Source organism: Numida meleagris, chromosome 10 (assembly GCF_002078875.1).
Source record: "Numida meleagris isolate 19003 breed g44 Domestic line chromosome 10, NumMel1.0, whole genome shotgun sequence".
Lineage (NCBI taxonomy): Eukaryota > Metazoa > Chordata > Aves > Galliformes > Numididae > Numida > Numida meleagris.
In genome coordinates, this window is record NC_034418.1 from 16,821,683 (window position 1) to 16,839,100 (window position 17,418).

Consider the following 17,418-nt stretch of genomic DNA (forward strand, 5'->3'; position numbering starts at 1 on the left):
AGCATAGAAGTGGTATAAGTAGCACGGCTCAAAGGAGTTGAAACTGTACTTCATCCATTTTGCTCCACCAGAAATGAATACAATCTTATCTCAGGTCCAGCATATAGGGAATTCTTGAGGGTGCTGAGTATAGCACAGGCCTCATGTGTTCAGATTAAAAATCTGGAATCTCTTAAAAAAAAAAAAAAAGCATTAATGTCATTACTCCTCAATGGCTAATATTCATGGAGGTTATTTATCTACCTGGAAGTTATTATACCACTGCGGACCAGAATAATGCAACATGTTGTTTTATGGAAAATAGAAAAAATGCAGATGAAATGGCTAGATTTAAATTATTATTTTTTATAATGGTGTCGGTACACCCAGAAATGGCTCCGTCTCATTTTTGTTTCTGTTTCACATTTCCAAGTAAGGTTCTGTCTTCCTTTCTGCATCTAATAGCGCTCAGATACAAGAGGAAATATCGCTCACTGCCAGCTACAGCAATTGTGCAGCTTCACAAGCCCACGTATTACACATGTCCATAAACCCCCTGGTAGAGACCTCCTGACACTTAATCAGCACATCTGATAAAAGAACGGACAGTGGATTTTGGTCCTGAGGACATTTTTCAGCTGTTACAGAACCCCTACCTCGAGCAAATTCCAACTGACTTCAAGGAAAATTTTGGCCAAATAAAGTGTAGGTGAGAACTCCCACATTTGGCCAATACTAATACAATTAGAGAAATGTGATTTGCTTCCTCAGCTAATAGTTTCCTTAAAGGCAATACCACATGCTGCCACCTTCCTCTAATATCTTTTGGCAGATTGAACCCAGCTCGAGTTGCAGTGCCTACTCTCATAGATGTCAATGGCTGTCATGTCTGCTAAGGATTATTTGCATTCCTTAAGCAAGCATTCAGCCCATAAATTATGACAAGAAAGGCTCTTCTTTGAGCCCTCATTTTTAAATTCCTCTTTAGGAAGGTTTTCACTCCTATCACGACCCATTAACTAAGCCATATGTAGGATCCTCCATCCAGAACCATTCCACTCCCAGAAACACAACTGCCAGGGAGACATGAATATTTGGATCCATTCCTGTTTTCTTTTCTGGCTGTTTATTTTACACCGGAAAGATTATTGAAGATGTTATCTCAGAGAGAGTTCACTGGGGTATTTTTCTGTGACTGTGTTATCGCAGGCGCGGTCGGCTGGCTCTTATCTTCAGCTCATGAAGGTGCATTAAGCAGGCAAAATTGATCAAATGTGCACTGAGCGTAATTCTGTTTGAGCTTTTTCTGTTAAATAAATATTCTATTTCTTGCATCTTTTGTTCAACTTGAAACGCTTCTGCTTTGCTTTCCCTACTGATAAGCTGGAGGGGCTTCATTTGGGAAAGGGCTATTTGGGTGTCTAAATCACGATATTCCACAGCCAGTAACATACATGGAAGATGGCGTAATCCAAAAGGAACAACATGTCCCCTGTGAAAAGCTCCGCAGAAGCCCAGAGCAACTGTAAAATCCTTGCTAAGAGAGGAGCAAAGTGTTTATAAATTGATGGAAATGCCCAGATGGGACCCAACCATGATTTGCAATCCAGGCTCCAGCACAAAACAGCTTTTCTGCACCTCCAGTCTGCCCAGGGGCTCCTGTCCATTTGAGAAGAGGGAAAACGTATTTGCCACAGCAGAGCTGGCCATTTGTGGTCTCTCCAATCTTGCTGCCAGGGATTTGGAAGCGTTTTTGGTGCCCCTCCGAACTCCATCACCGTCTGATCCAGATGTCCTGATGCTTAGGCACGGGGTTAATTAATTAAGGACACATGGGATTAATTCTATTAACAAGATACAAATACCATTCAAAAAAGGTACTCAATATCACATTTGGGGTTCAATATATTTAAATGTACTTTTTTTTTTTTTGCCACATTTCCAGCGTTTTAAACAGACTGAGGCTGAATTTCATGGTCTGTTGCTCATTTTTATGCATTGTTACCACTCAATGATCGTATTCTTCCTGGTGACCCCACTTGAACTTGCTTCCCTCGACTCCATGGCAGGTCCATGAGGCAAGGGCTTGGTTTACAGCAACGAGCCCTCCGTGGGACTACACCTTTGGACCACCCAGGAACAGCAGCAAGCTGAGCACAGCTCAGTGCCTCACAGCACTGCTCGTATCTGGAGCCCACCTGCGCTCCTTGACCCGTGCTGGCTTCCCCTTCATTTCTGCTCTCAATTCAGACTCACCGTGCCCCAAATGGTTTTCCTCACAGGTACCTCAGAGACCTCTTCTCTTTGTCTCCTCCTCTATCTCCTTGCAAAACCTTCTGCTAGAGGTGGAGCTGGCTTTTTTTTTTTTTTTTTAAACCAAGAGAAACTGAATGCAGGTGGTGTAAATGTGGCGGATTTTGCTGGAAGCCAGGGGAACTCCCATGCCAATTTGCATCCTCCAAGAGCCTGGCCCAGGATGTTTTCTATTTTAGTTTTTATGTCTGCACCTAGCCTTCCAGTTGGATGCATTTTAAAATAAACAAAGTCGATAAATAAAGGCTTGTGCATTTCCCAGTCGTCCCAGAGCATTCCTGTTCCTCCCCCCTTGCCTCCCCCCTCCTTGTCTTTTACTGCTTGCTACAGATACAACAAATAAATATTCAGCCAGCGTTCTAGTTTCCCTTTGCTCAACCAGTTCTCCCTGAAATATGTTTTTTGAATGGCTTTCTTCAAAGAGAATTAAAGCCAGAGTGGAGAATTTAGGTTCTTGTGTGGAAAACTCCTGATGCAGGACTTTTCACCCCAAATTAGTCATCAATCAGCAGCAGCCACATGCATTTTACTCTGACCTCGGGCTTTGCAGGAGCCAAAAGGAAGGGAATTAACTGTCCAGATGGGAACATAAGCACCCAAATGAACAGAAGCCGGCAAGTAGCCCCGTGATTTCTTCTGGATCTGGATGGTGGAAACAACGTGGGAGCATGCCCATGTTCCAGGTGAAGGTGTGGGGCCAGGTCTGCCTCCCATGTCAGCTCTTGTGACGCTCACCTTCCTGGCCCATCGGCATCACCAACTCCATGCTGTGTGTTTAGGCCCTTTTCCAAATCTGTGACTTCAAGAGAATTCGCCTTAGTTTGAAGGCCCAGCCTTTGATCCTCGTAACCAAGATTTGTATTTATTTAAGGCGGTAATTAACTGAAATTAGTAATGGAAAAAAATTTAACTTAATGAGCCCTTACGTTTTTGAAGAAAACTGCAGGATTTTAAAATATATATCTAAATCCCACCTTTTCCCCCACTTCGCAGACCTATTTTCTGTTCATCTTTCTCCTTAAAGAACAAAATTCCGGGGCTTGGGACTTGAGAAGCAAATGGATTTTACCATCCATGGAAACCAAAAGCTGAAGCATCCACCCACGCAGACCATCCCTGTTTGCTTGTGGCCCCAGCAATGGGACATTTTGACTCTGCAGTCATCACAGCACAGGTCCCAGACTCATGGCTTTTCAGCCTCTCGCTGTGTGTCCCAGCTGCATCCAGACCTTGGCAGGTTGAATTCTTCCCCAACAGCCACCTTCCTCCATTTAAAACAAGCCCAGGGATCATCAGCTGTTGGTTCATTTCCAATGCCTATTAATTGAACTTGCAGGGCTTGGTTCTAACACACAAGGAGCCTGACTCTGGGAGTTTCACACAGCTGCTCCGACCATTGCAAATGTTCACATGCCAATCTTACATCTCCACATGGGAAATAAGGGACTAGTCCCAGTCCTGAGGGACTAAAATAGGTAGAAAAAGGAAAAAAAAATTTTTTTTTTTAAAGAAGTTCTCATTCAGTGCATGTCTGCTGGATATGAAGGAATTATTCTTACACAGAAATTGTGTTTGCATCCAAACAGAGCAGTGGAAAGGGTGGGGTGAGAAAGAAGCTTGTCTCAGAGGCTGCCTGAATAAAGGCAGACTTTCTCACAGCCGGACATCTGCTGCCCAGAGTCTGTCCACCTCTGGCCACAGCCAGGGAGCACATGGTGATGGGAGCACTCTGGAGGACAGGAACTCATTGCCTGAAATAGCCCTTTTGATGGAACGTGCTGCAAGCTTGAATACAAGATGTCTCGAAGTCAGCAGGGAACCTCCTGAGGCTTGGAGCTGCTTTGCCCACTTCAGAGCCTGCTGGAACTGCGCTTCATATTTTTTTTTTTCAGACACATGGGATAAATACAAGAAAGAACACAGGTTTTGCACTGTAACTTCTCCAAAGGAAGAGGCTTACTCTAAGACAAGGCAGAAGAGCTGGATGTTTCAGCTGAACACTGAGCGAAGCAGTCCTCTACCAGTGCTCTTCGCCCATCCAGAGTATTTCCCAGTTTTGTGTTCTCCTGGTCTGAACAAAGGACACACCTTCTTTATCTTTCCTGACTGGGCATTTTCTGATCCTCCACGCTTCCAGTCTTCAGACAGCAGGTGAAGAAGGTCTCCCAGTTAGTGATCCATGAGCAGATACTCTATGTTGTTTGAGATGTCTGCAGAGGTCTCTGTTTCCAGCAGTTACTCACAAAGGATATAGTCTCCCACAAGTTCTGTATCAAATCTATCAGAACCCTATAGGTCTCTCACATAAGAATGTCCCAAGGCAATATATTCATGCCCCAGTTGCCTGGTCAAACGTAACCCCCCACTGCCTTGCTTGGACATGGCTCAGTATCCATTACCCCTTGCGATGCTTGCTTCACCTCCTAGACAGTCCACTCAATCCCCAAACACCAGAGGTTCCCATCATGAGCATTATATCACTGAATGAAATGAGGTGAGGAGCACAACCCTGGCCCACAGCTGGTGGAAGGATGCAGGCTGTCCCCACCAGCTCCTGCCCAGGTAGAACCAGATCCTCCAGATGACAGGAAAGCAGGAGCAGAAGGGAGCGAGTGCACAGAAAGCCATTTGTTTGAAAACTGGGACACACATTGCCTGAAAGTGTTTTGCAACTTTCACTCAGCCCTAATAGGAACTCGCACATTCCTTGAAATGGGCTATTCATTATACGGCAGCTAGTAAAAAAAGAAGGGTTTTTTTTTTTCCCCCAGCCCTTAAACATACAGTTCTGAGCTCCAACATGGACTTTACGAAGATCACGTGAAGCAATTTCACCAACTGCAGCGCTCGCTACCTTCAGCCATGTGCTGGCCAGGGGCACTTGCTCGGGGCGCAGCGGGGCTGGTGCAAACCCGCATTCATGGGCCCCTTGTGCCTGGGAAGCCATGCCAAAGCCATGAGCTTTTATTAGCACTAACTTTCCATTTAGTCGGGAGGGACTGTTCCATTTGCTTCCCCTACAGTACAGCACTGGCTCCACCTCAACATTTGCACCTTATAAAGTGTTGTCGTGACCCGACTAGAGCAGTTTATACAAGGCCCTTCAAGATCCCCAGTAATGAAGAGTAAATAACCGAGGAAAGCTTTCTCTCACTTTGCAGCTTTCTTTCAGTCTCAAAAGAAATAAAACAACTTACTTAACAGCATTCTTTAATCTTTTGCACCAGTGGCCTCCTTTATAGAGTGTTATACAGAGCCAGTGTAAATCCAACCTCTGTAATGGGGTCAGTGTTTCTCAACAGGTGTTGGGTGGATACAGCGTAAGATCTATTTTTTCAATAAATGTCAAGCCAGAAAGCTTGCTGTTCATACACAGGCTGCTTTAACATGTGGTTCTCTCACGCGCTCACCTCCCTCGCCAGCACCCCCTTCCCAAGCTTTTTTCCAGCAGCCCACCAAGGTCTCCAATTTAATAAAGAAAGGCAGTGAATGCCCATTGCCCAGCAGTAGGAGCAAGAGCTGCTGAGCTGCAGGCACAGACTGGAAAGGATTAGAGGAATCCTTCATTTGCTGGAAAGAAATCCTTCCTCCTGCTCTCTTTCCACCAAGGAGCTGCAAACCAAAACGCTGGGGTCGGGGGTGTATGACAGACTCATCCAAACTGGCTTGCTGTGTGCACAGGAAACAGCCCTGAGCCTGATCTTGATGTTCCTAGTTGTCACCTTACTAAGGCTCGTAGACACCAGCAGTAAGCTCACCAGCATATCAGGTTGGATATTAGGAAAAATTTCTTCTCCAAAAGCGTGGTTGGGCATTGGCACAGCCTGCCCAGGGAGGTGGAGTCACCATCCCTGAAAGTGTTCAAGAAACATCTAAATGTGGTACTTAGAGGCACTGTTCAGAGGACATGGTGGTGATGGGTTGCTGGCTGGACTTGATGATCTTAGAATCATAGAATCATTAAGCTTGGAAAAGACCACTAAGTTGACCTATGGCCATCAAGTTGCATCCTGAATAGAGTTTGCTGACCAACAGATTCCTTCCAAAGATACAACTTTACATCTCCTGTGTAATTGTACCAGAAACCATACCAGAGTGAAACATGACAATTAGCCACACAATTAACTAACAGATAGGCAAGTTACCTAAATTAAACTACTTCAAAGCAGATGCACATGGTATTTTCAATGAGTTTTCTTACATCAAAATGCAACTACTGAAGTATTCAAGTGTGACTTCTTGGATCATGCTAATGTTCCTTTACCACTGATTGCCGTGTAATTAGCTTCCTTGCGTCTGCTTTTGCTCTCTAGTGGAAGAACCTGGGACTTCCTATCACCCATGCAGTCTATCCATGCAAAGCATGGATCCAGAACACGAAACTTCCTTCGCAGAATTTACTTGTGGCCGTAGTATTCTGTGCTACCTCCTTGCTTGCTTGTCCAAATACCATGTGGGAAATTAATGCAAAATATTTCCCTGAGTATTCATTTGAATTTAAGGAAAAAAAAATCCCACTTTGTAATCATTTGGGTTTATTCAGCAAAGTATTTGCTTATGTACTTAACTTTATGCATGTTCTTACCTCTGTCTCTTTTTCATCAAAACACTTTAGCATCTAAATAAATCTGTAGGCACTTTACTTAATAAGGGACTATAAGAATTGAAATATACTGGAAAAACATTTGTGGAAAGCAATTGGCAAGTTATTACAGAAGCCAAACCTTAAATTTACATGTTCAAATAATCTTCATATACTTTTTCAGTGAAAAATACTATGTGGTCTGTCCAAAGTGAGCTATAAAGCTCTAATTTCAATATTTCTAAACACACTTAGGGTTCGTTGGAATAAGATATCCACATGGATTGCTATGGAACAAAATAGGAGAAGAGATTCAAGGGCACTGAAAACTGCTCACAGATATTCCACAAGCAAATACAAAAGCACACTTCAAGAAATCGTAGGTATTTGATGTTAATTTTTATCTGGTGGTGAACATACAATCACCAGTGATATTCAGCAAATAAAAAAATTTTGTTTACATCAGATTTGATTATAATGGTATTTCACGGCTGCCAATCCAGCTTTATCTGGCTAGATTTAAAAAAGAAAAGAGGAGTTTTTGCTGCTCTGTTTGTATTTGGTAAACCAGAAACCAACGTACTCATTATACATTCTGAAAGCAGTTGTACTACTCTCAGTAAAGCTCAGCAAACATAAATTTTCTAGGAGTATGAAGGTGGATTATGTACAGTGAGATATAGGATCTTGTGGACTGGCTGAAAATACCCTTTTTTTGTTTGTATCTTTTCTTATCTAACCCAGTTTAAAGAGTCAAACCACCAGGTGAGCAAATACCTGCCATTAGTTTTGCACTGATGTTGCTCAGCTGCAGTGGGGCTGGATCTGTCTACTATGCAGACAAGAATTGCAGTAGAGTAGTCCAAGTGTTGACAGACTTTCAAATGAAGTTTGAAAGAAGCACTTTCAAATCTCAAAATATTGTTCTATGCTCCAAAAATGTCATCCAAATCATCTGTAGAAATTTCATGTAATGATTATCATTTCAAATAGAAGACTTTTCAAAATCATAACATTCTACCATATGCTAATAGTAAGACCAAACCAAATGAAGTAGAAACTGAAGTAATGAGACTGGGGACAGTCCCAGGTGGACAATGGAAAATTCATCCCAAGACAGACATTAGCGAAGAGCAGCAAGAGAGCAGGGATGTGGTACATAATAGCCATAGAATTGAGTCCTGCATCAATAGCCTACAAAATGTTTGGGTAATATCAAAATCAGGAAGGACCTCCATCTAAACAAATCCATGCTTGAGTAATGAGTGTGAATTAATTCTAATGAAGATGCATCAAGAGATACTCGAAAGTCAGAGTGGATTATTAAGATTTTTAGTGCTCTGTGGTGAATTTTTTTCCTGACAAAATTATGTTTGATTGAAGAAGTAAAACATTTCTTGATCGTAAGACTACAGAGGTTCAGAAGACATGAGAAAACACAGATAACTCTGAAGATGCAGCAGGATACTGTTCTTTTAGTTATAAATTAAACATGGATCATTTGGAATAATAATAATAATAGAAGACAAGACATATTCAGGATTTAAGAAAATAAAAATTCAGATACCAGAGATGTGATGCCTACATGCTTCAAGTGAAGCTTTATGTCTTTGAAAGGAACCCAGTGTAATAATTAGTGGCACATCTTTGGGAAGAATTCCTTCAGTTTTAACATAAAAATAAGTAGAGACATCTACATCACAGAAAAGTATTCTGCAGATATTTGATCTTGCACCCACGTTACAGGTCAGGCAGCTAGGCAGTAGGTGCTAAGGGAGATTATTGTACAAGGATACAGCCTGGGCAAGGGGTGTCTCACAGAGAGGACTGTGTGACTATTTAAGTCTGAATAATATTTATTCAAATCTGAATTTAAAAAAAAAGTGGCCTTATCTCAATATCCTGGCTCCTTTAGCAGTAAAGAATTACTCGTTAAGGAAAAAAGAAAGATTAAAAACAAGGCCAAGAACAAAATGATCATTTCCCTGGTTTGTCCTTCCAACTCCCAGCAGTTTAGGAACAAACCAAGCCAGACATTGCATCCAAACTCCCATGTTCAGTAGACACCAGGGAACTCACCCACCACTCAATTTGCCTAATCCCTTCCCGAATGCATTCTTTTGGACCCCATGGTGCTGTGGCAGAGATACTGAATAAATATCATCTCTGGATATTCACTCAGATTTTGCAAGCGTAAAACAAATAGTAACCCAAGTGTAAGTCATGATTGTGCAACTTCAGCTCCCATGTATCTCAATGAAAGACGTAGCTGTTCAGCTTCATTTGCAGCTTGGCATTTCTGTAGGGCAGGGACTGTGTGTTCCTCAAAGGCTTGTGAAACACTGAGCTAGCATCATCAGGAACAAAAAATGGAGCTCTTTACAGTACTGAACTTGGGCACTGGCACATTGTTAGCCCAAGGACATGTTTGTTATAAAGGAAAAGTAAGGGAAAAAGTTTGTTTTCCTGAAAATTACTCATGCATTCACAAGCTTTTGCCACAAAGTCAAAATACTACTGTAAATGCAGAAATTGGAAAATTGCTAAGAAAACCCACATCTCTTGGTTTTCATTGGAAATGGCGCTGAAAGTTTGCAAGGTTTTAATTAAAAATGAAGGCAACCAAAGCAGACACATCTTGGAGAAACTCACTGAATTAAAGCCTTTAATTTTGGTTAAGTAATCATTTGGAGGAATATTTCCATGCAGCTCAAGTACAAGTTACTTGTGCATGTAAACAGCCATATCATATGAAGGATCTTCCCAGGTTCAATGCTGATATTGTTAGAATTTTTGAGCTCTCAAGCCAGTGATATCTTTATTTTATTCATTTTATAATGCCCTGGTTTTCTGAGTAAGGTCTGCCTTGTTGTTTATCATGCGCCAAGCTCAAATTAGTGACTTATCTTCTAAATGTCAGAAAAATCATTCACATTTCAGGATTTGAACAAAGACTCAAAGCGTTATTAGAAATATAATACTGCAAGAAATTGCTTGAGATGTTAGAAAACATACTGCCATGAGGAATTGTTTCAGCATGTGAATCTGTAACTGCCATCTACACAAGGACAAACTCCACTGGTGAAGGCAAGATATGGAGGCTCTAGATATCACTGCCAACGGGTACCTTCACCAGAGAACAGCAGAAGTGAAATACATTTTCACCCTTTTTGGCACTTAAGATCTTCTGACAGTAGACACTTTGAATAAAACTTCAGCCACTCTGAGATAGAGGTGGAATAAATCACAAAGTCTGTAGCTACTGGGTCTGCTTATGTACTTTCATTTCCAAGCACAATCTTTGATTATAAAAAGGCTCTGATTAGGGCAGTCAGCTCAAACAGAGATTCTGCTGACTTGTGCTTGCTGAACATTTGGAAACCCTGTGCATCGGAAGTGGAAAACCAATATGGGATTTGCATCGCAAATAGAAGAAAAACCTGAAAGGTCCTGAGCAGACTGGATCACTTCAGAGTGTTTATTAGGGAAAAGAATGGAGAGGGAGAGAAAAAAAAAAATGTATCTGCAAAGGAAGCTGCATTTCAGAGGTCAGCAAACATAGGGGTAAAATGAGAATTGCCAAAAGTCAAGCTGAGTTAGACCTTGCAAAGGATATTTAAATAAACAAAGTTCTTTAACCAGAAGAACAAAAGAGAACAAGAAAAGACAACCAGGTTTGCCGTGCAGTAAGCATGGCACTGAAATTGAAAGAAACCAAGTATAACTCCCCAAACTTAATGAATACATTGCATGTGCTCTCAGTAAGGAAGAGTATATAGAACACAGGGTAAAGGCTGGATGGCTCATAGGAACAACTGGGAATTACCACATCTGAGGTGGGAAGAAAACTCAGGGGACTCAATATGCTGAAATCAGTGTACAGAGGGAAAAATATCACACAGAAGAGTGGAAAAGCTGGCATGATCCAGTAGTCAACATAGAAAAATGTATTCAACTGGCATGACCTGAGTAATTACAGATGCTTGTGGCTGTCCTCAGTAATCTGGAAAGCCTTAGGAAAAATATGTGATTACAGACATCAAGCTAAACAGAAAAGGAAGAAAATGTGAGTTTACCTGAAGCAGCTCTAACATGTCAGCTTTCCCTGATATTTTTTCCATATTCTAAGCAGAGGAAGTCCTTGGTTAGCCAACGAGATGGCACCAGTTGATTGCAACTCAGTAGGAGATCTGCTAAATGGGAACTGATCACACTGTCTGAAACAGCTGGATGATAGGAGGTTTCAGGTAGTTCCCAAAAGACCAATCATAAGATCAATTTCATGTGTTGTTCCAGCAGCTGTAACACCAAAGTTCAGACAAAATGGGACAAAAACAAGTTTAAGCCTGGAGACCTATTCATTGCAGAAGAGATGCTGGTCCTCCAAGGTTCAGCGTACTTTCAAGTCATTGATCTGAATCTAAATGAATGCAACATGAAGGAATAAGGAATAGGGATCTCACCCTCTTCAACTCGGCAAAGCAGTGGTGGACCAAAGACAACTGTTCCCTGAGACTACATCTAGGGAAATATGGAGATGAGGAGGAAGAATATCCCTGGTAGAAAAAAAATAACCCAAACCATTGGCATTCGTGGCACTTGCTGGCCAGGAAGGCATTCATGGGTTGGGAATGATCAGAGAGCACCAAGTTTGCTGAATGTGGTGGTCTTTTGAGATCAAGTCACTTCCATTGGCAGCTAGAGGCTCTGGAACAAACTTCCTGCAGAAATAGTGGAGTAAAGTAATTAAAAAGAGGAAATGGACCCCAGAAATTCTTTGCAGTTCCTTATTTCTGGACCAGTATTTGGAAGCTTTGTCCAGAGCTTATTAAATTGTGCAGATTTTCTTCCACTGCTCTCTATCAAGGCCAGCATTTAATATTTGCCCATATAACAGCCATTAGGGATTAGGAGGTACTAAATATAGCCAATAAGGAGTCTGTAACTCTGGCTTTCCATTTCACTTAAATTCTGAAGCCTCCTCCTTCCCTCCCAGCCCTACTCTTTCAAACAGGCATATTAACAGGGAACTGGGAATGAGCCATAAATTAATTTTCACGGTTTCTAAGCCAGTTGGCATAAATCATTCCGTCCAAGCTGCTGACCAAAAGAAGCATGTATTTAACAGATAATCTTTGTGAAACACAGCGATAGTCAGTTTTAAAGAGCCACATAATTTCAGCCTCTAACAAATACTGTAAGGAAAGCTTCACCCTGTTTAACCCTGAGTCACTATCAAAAGTTTATTTTTAATGTGTTTTTCTGTTTACTCTCCTTCCCAATGTCTTCACTAACAACCAAAGAGATTTGTAGAGCACTGACGTGTGGAATAATAGTAAGATCAGTTTTTAAACAGAGGAAATCTTTCCATTCATATGAAATACTTTCAAATTAAATAAAATGGTTTACTCTTAAGTTTGCTCTTGGTTTTTCCAAGTTCCCGTTTTATGAGCAGCCCATTCCAATGCTTTAAAATTTGCTCTCTGCATGCTTTTTGATTGAGATAAAAATCTAAGTAACAAGTAAACTCCGAATAATCTCTCAGGAGAACAGGTTTAACTGACATTTATTTGTAAGATTTGTCCAAGTCAGGATACTAGATAGTCACCTCCTGATTTGAAAAAGCATAGAAACATTGTCCCAACACAGAAAGGCTTCAGTACTCTGATGAAATGAATCACAGCCCAATATTAAATCTGTGCAATTTCCCAAGCTTCAGCTGTGCTGATCCAATCACAGGACCAGTAAAAAAGGAAAGCCCAACGTGAATTTCTCAAGAGAAAGTATCTAAGTGCTACTTTAAGACTGCAGACAGGATACAAGGTGCCTCTTTGTGATTAAAGGTTGTAATCCATTCTCCCAGACTAGACCCTGGCCGACACAATATGGCTGACTCCATCACAGCCTAAATTCATTAAACTGTAGACTAAAAGGGACTGTTAGAACATCTAGCAAAGAACGTGGACTCTTGCATTCCCCCGTTCCTCCAAAATTAAGCCCTAGAACACGTGATTTGTTAAATCATATCGGCGTTCAAGGTATTCTCTCCCTGATATAAGACCCCCAAGCTCATTAATTCTAGAGACGAAGCCAGCCTTGTGCTGATAGCTTTTTATTTAGTGGGATTACAGCTTTTACATGCAAAACCCACCATTGCCTGCTGAGGCACATCAATGTCAAGCCTTACACTAAAGATTTCTTTATATGGCTGGTGTTGCTGCAGAGCTACAGGTCAACTCCTGGCTGTGGGACCCCAAGAGCCTCCTGATCTTTATCTCTGCCTGGGAAGAAAATGGATTAACGTAGCACATGAAAATGTGCTCTTCATGCAAGAGGACGAAGCTGCTTGTTCGATGACCACAATTTGAAGAACATACCTTGCATTCTGCAAGGGCAAGGACATCATTAACCTTCATTTTTTAAAATCTGTAATTAAGAGTATCACTCAACTTTCTGTTTTAAAACAGTGTTCTCATGAGAGCTCCACAGGTTGTTTAAAATCTGGGCCTCTTCCCAGTATTTTTCAGCCAGTTTCCTGAGCTTGCTGACAGAGCTGTCTGGACGGCCACTGGCTCGCATTCCTCGCAGTCTCTGCTCCAAGCCAGCTTCTTTGGGCCCAATTTCAACAAATACAGACGGACCACCACAATCCAGAGCTCAACATGGGACTGGCACCACATGCCTTCAAGATATTAAACATAAATCAGCTGTGGCAAGCAGAGACAGATGTGGGCGTTAAGAGAACTGCCAGCTCCATACGCTAAATACGGAGCTTCATATAGGGAATGCCAAAGATCGCAGGTCTTTCTTTAATGCAAATTCAGCTGGAGGAGCAAGAACAGCAGCCAATTAAGCAGCTTGCAATAGAAACCAGGCACTTGGTATTGAATTTGCAGCTGGGAGGCCTGTGTTCAAGTCAAGAGAGGAGACAATATCGCAAAGGCAAGTTGCTTTCCTTGAGATCCAGGAGAAAACAGTCAGTTTGTGTTACAATAGTGCATCCTAGGAGAACATCATGGTGGGGAACCCTCATATGTCCCTGTTTCTGCCCCATCCTTGGGAGCAGTTACTGCTTCAAGCCATCAGAGATGGAACAAAAGCAGGACCTTCTTAGGAAAGTTGTCTGAAAAGAAATTACTTTGTCCACTGCAATGAGACAACAGAAACATGGGGCATGACATAAACTTGCTCATTTTTGGAAGTTTTATAGGATTTGTAACCAACACAGGGTGCCAGGGGAGGCCAGGGTGGGCAGCCGGCTCCTTTGGCTGTTATAACCCATCCTCAGAACAAAGCCTACAATAATAAAATGCAAAATAGATTTGTGGTTCAGGTCAACCTGGTATTCCCAACAGCCCCAGTTTCCTTTCCAAATCACTACTGCAATGATAATCTTTATTTTCCAGAATGCCTTCCTCATGTCTCACCTTTGCAATCCAGCAAGCAGAAAGAGTACAGGTTAGGCTATTTCATTAAGTATTACACTTATCACACCGATAGTGTGCACATGACAGAGTGAAACAGAAAGAAAATACACTTTTAAAGCCGCTACATATCCGTAAGACACAGTCTGAGATGCTACCAGTGTTGGTAAGATTGAAATGCATTGTGATTCCAGCATACTGGCTGGTGTCTATTTGATATCCCACCTGTCAGCTTCAACCTGCCCTAAAGTGTTAGATGACAAAATGATCAGAAGCAGATTTTAGTTCCAGAGCCTTAGCTAAAGCAAGGCAAAGTTACAATCAAAGTGAGGCACTGAGTGTTTTATCCAGGATTCAGGATGTTCCACCAGGTTTTGCATGGGAAGTTTACATTGATTACAGACCAGAAACATCTTGTTAAAACTCCTGAACCAAGAAGGGCTGGAGCAGCCAGCAGCTGGCAGATCAGAGGTAGACTCTCATGTTAGCATCTTATTACCATTACATCAGGTGGCTTATAAACACAGAAGTGCTGGCACACTCCCCTGACTGCCATTACAAGCTGAGAGAACACCAAAATCAGACCTCATGTGCTGAATTTCTCCTTCTAGGAAAGTATTGTCACTGCTACAGAAATTGCAGTGAGGTGGAAGCTGGCTCAGTTTTAAGAGCTCCATCTGTGTTCACAGAGCAGCGGTGGGTTTTGCCTTGTGGCAAATGCTTCTAGTGACAAATTAATTGACAAAGGATCACCACTGGTGTCAACCCAAATTTTTCTCAATGCAGAAACTGATGGTGCTACCAGTTGCTGGCAGAAATGTAAAGCTGAGGCCTGAGGAGTCAGTGGGGGTGGGGGGTGGAAGTATGGCTCCATTGCTCATAGGATAACTGTGTCACATAATAGGATCCTGGCATGGCACAGAGGGTGGCCCTCTGCACTTCTGAATCATAGAATCATTAAGATTGGAAAGGCCACTAAAGATCATCTAGTCCAACCATCAGCCACCACCACCATAGTACTCAATGCAACCATCCATCCATTACAACCTTTCAAAGTCTCCCATAGTATTTCTACAGTATGGTATGGGATTCAATAAAAAAAAAAAAGGAGAGCTTGCATGAAATAAATTTACCTTCCATAGATAGAAACATTAGAATTCTTTGGGCACAAAGATATTTTATTTCTAAATAGGATTCCACCTTTCCTTCTACTGCTTTGCCCCCCTTTTCACTCATCACCAGAATCATACCTACAAAATATCTGATATGAAGAATGGGAAGTACTCTGCGAAGTTGTTAAAAGGAGGCATGTTTGGAAACCTTGATCCATAATTACTCAACAATCTGCATAGTTCCGCAGTTTAAATCAGAGATTCCTCCCTCAGTAGTAAGGTTTCTTGCATTCTCAGCAAGCGAGCAAAAATAGAGTCTTGGCTTAACACCTCCTAGCAAAATATTTTTTTCCTCTTCAAGAGAGGACAGCAACAAAGATATCCATCCTCAGAAGAATAAGTGGTAGGTGCATAGGGTACATTCTGCTGTCTGGTGGCATATTGCTGTAGATTAAGGTGTTTCTTAACCAGCCAGCAAAATAAGTACTACAGCCTTATTTTATGCCTTCTTGATATCAAGACTATTTAATATAGAAGTGTAGAGGTTTTTTATGCTGTAGAATTAAGACAGAGGGGAAAAAAATAAGCTTCTCATATATTGCTGTGAGCTTCCTACACATCCATTTGATAGAAGCCAAATTTTGTAGCCAAGTACTAAAAAATGAAAAAAAAAATAAGAGAACAGGATGTTGCTCCAGGGTTCATTACAAAAGGTGAGCCCATCAGCAGTATTTCCAAGGAAGTCGATGTTTTCACTTGTTTTATTTTCTGAGAGGCAGCACTTTGCACTCTTGGTGAATTAGGAAGCAAGATAGCAAAATTCATTTTAAATAGGACAGAGAAGAGAATGGAAGTAGAGTTCTTTCTTTCCTCCTCACTGAGGGAGAGCAGGAATTAGAGGTAATCCCTGCTGCACCCTTGGGTTTGCTCCTCACAGAGAGTGCCCAACTTATCTCAGAACACTTTTTAACTTCCAGCATATTCTCTGAACCAAAGTTTTCCGCCAACAGCATGTGGGCAAAACTCAGGGAGGGTGATAGGGGTTGCAGTGTATCTGTCTAGTTCCCTTCCTTCCAATGAAGATAAACATATTGATTAGTTCCTCTCTAAAACAGAAATATATGTATATACACACATATACATATAAAGAGAGAGATATACACATTTTGAAAGAAGGTACTTGTTTGTTCAGATGTTGCTGCAGCTTGCTTAAAATTAGCAATACCAAAAAGAAGATCCCCATAAAAAGAAAACCTGAAATATCAAATTCATAGTATCTCAGTTTATTCCTTAAGCTCATAAAAATTGAAGCTACTTTCTCAGAAACTTAAAAAAAAAACAACCAAACAGGTGAATTGTTCTATTGGAATGAAGGAAAAAATATTAGGTATCCTACCTGATTCCTGAGAGCCAGTCCTCAACAAAGCCTGGAGAACATTCCTAACACTCACTTCAAAACAACACCCCCTACTACAGCTCTTTTAACAGAGCTATATGCAAGAAGCAATTATTTGCAAACCTGCTCCACCTGCTCTACCAGTAATACACACTGATGCCACGCTCTGGCTTTTAGAGGAAATAAACCAGTATCAGTGGTTTGTGTGGGTGTGCTATGGGAGCAGCTGTGTGCCCCTACAGGTGGGGCATGCTGGGTTGATGGGCAGCCCTCCCCTCCCCTTCTTTCCACTGAATGCATTGCCAGGGGTGAGTGGGCTCTTGCATGAATAAAAGACTATGTCCATGTATCAGGTTAAAAATAAAGTTGTTGTGTTTGAGAGCTGTTGGTGTATTCTTGCCTTCCAATAGCAGCCAGGGGGGGGAAAAAGGAGAAAAGATGAATAAACTTGTGAAATAATAGTTAAATGGGAAGAACCAATAAGCTTTAGTGTTTGGTGTAAGCAGTGAGGTGTTAGAAATAGATTTTACAAAGAGAACTTGCCATTGTTGGATTCCTGCTCATAGCATGTGAACTTCAAAGTTTATGATTATTTCTAAAGAGTAGAACAGA

The 17,418-nt window shown here is 41.6% G+C and overlaps 1 long non-coding RNA gene across 1 annotated transcript in view; it reads right to left on the minus strand.

Annotated features, from left to right (window-relative positions):
- LOC110404500 overlaps window positions 1-16,905 on the minus strand; it is a 39,378-nt gene extending 22,473 nt beyond the window's left edge. Inside the window, exon 1 of the long non-coding RNA XR_002442284.1 lies at window positions 16,807-16,905. This is a non-coding gene — a long non-coding RNA (uncharacterized LOC110404500). The remainder of the gene's footprint in view (window positions 1-16,806) is intronic.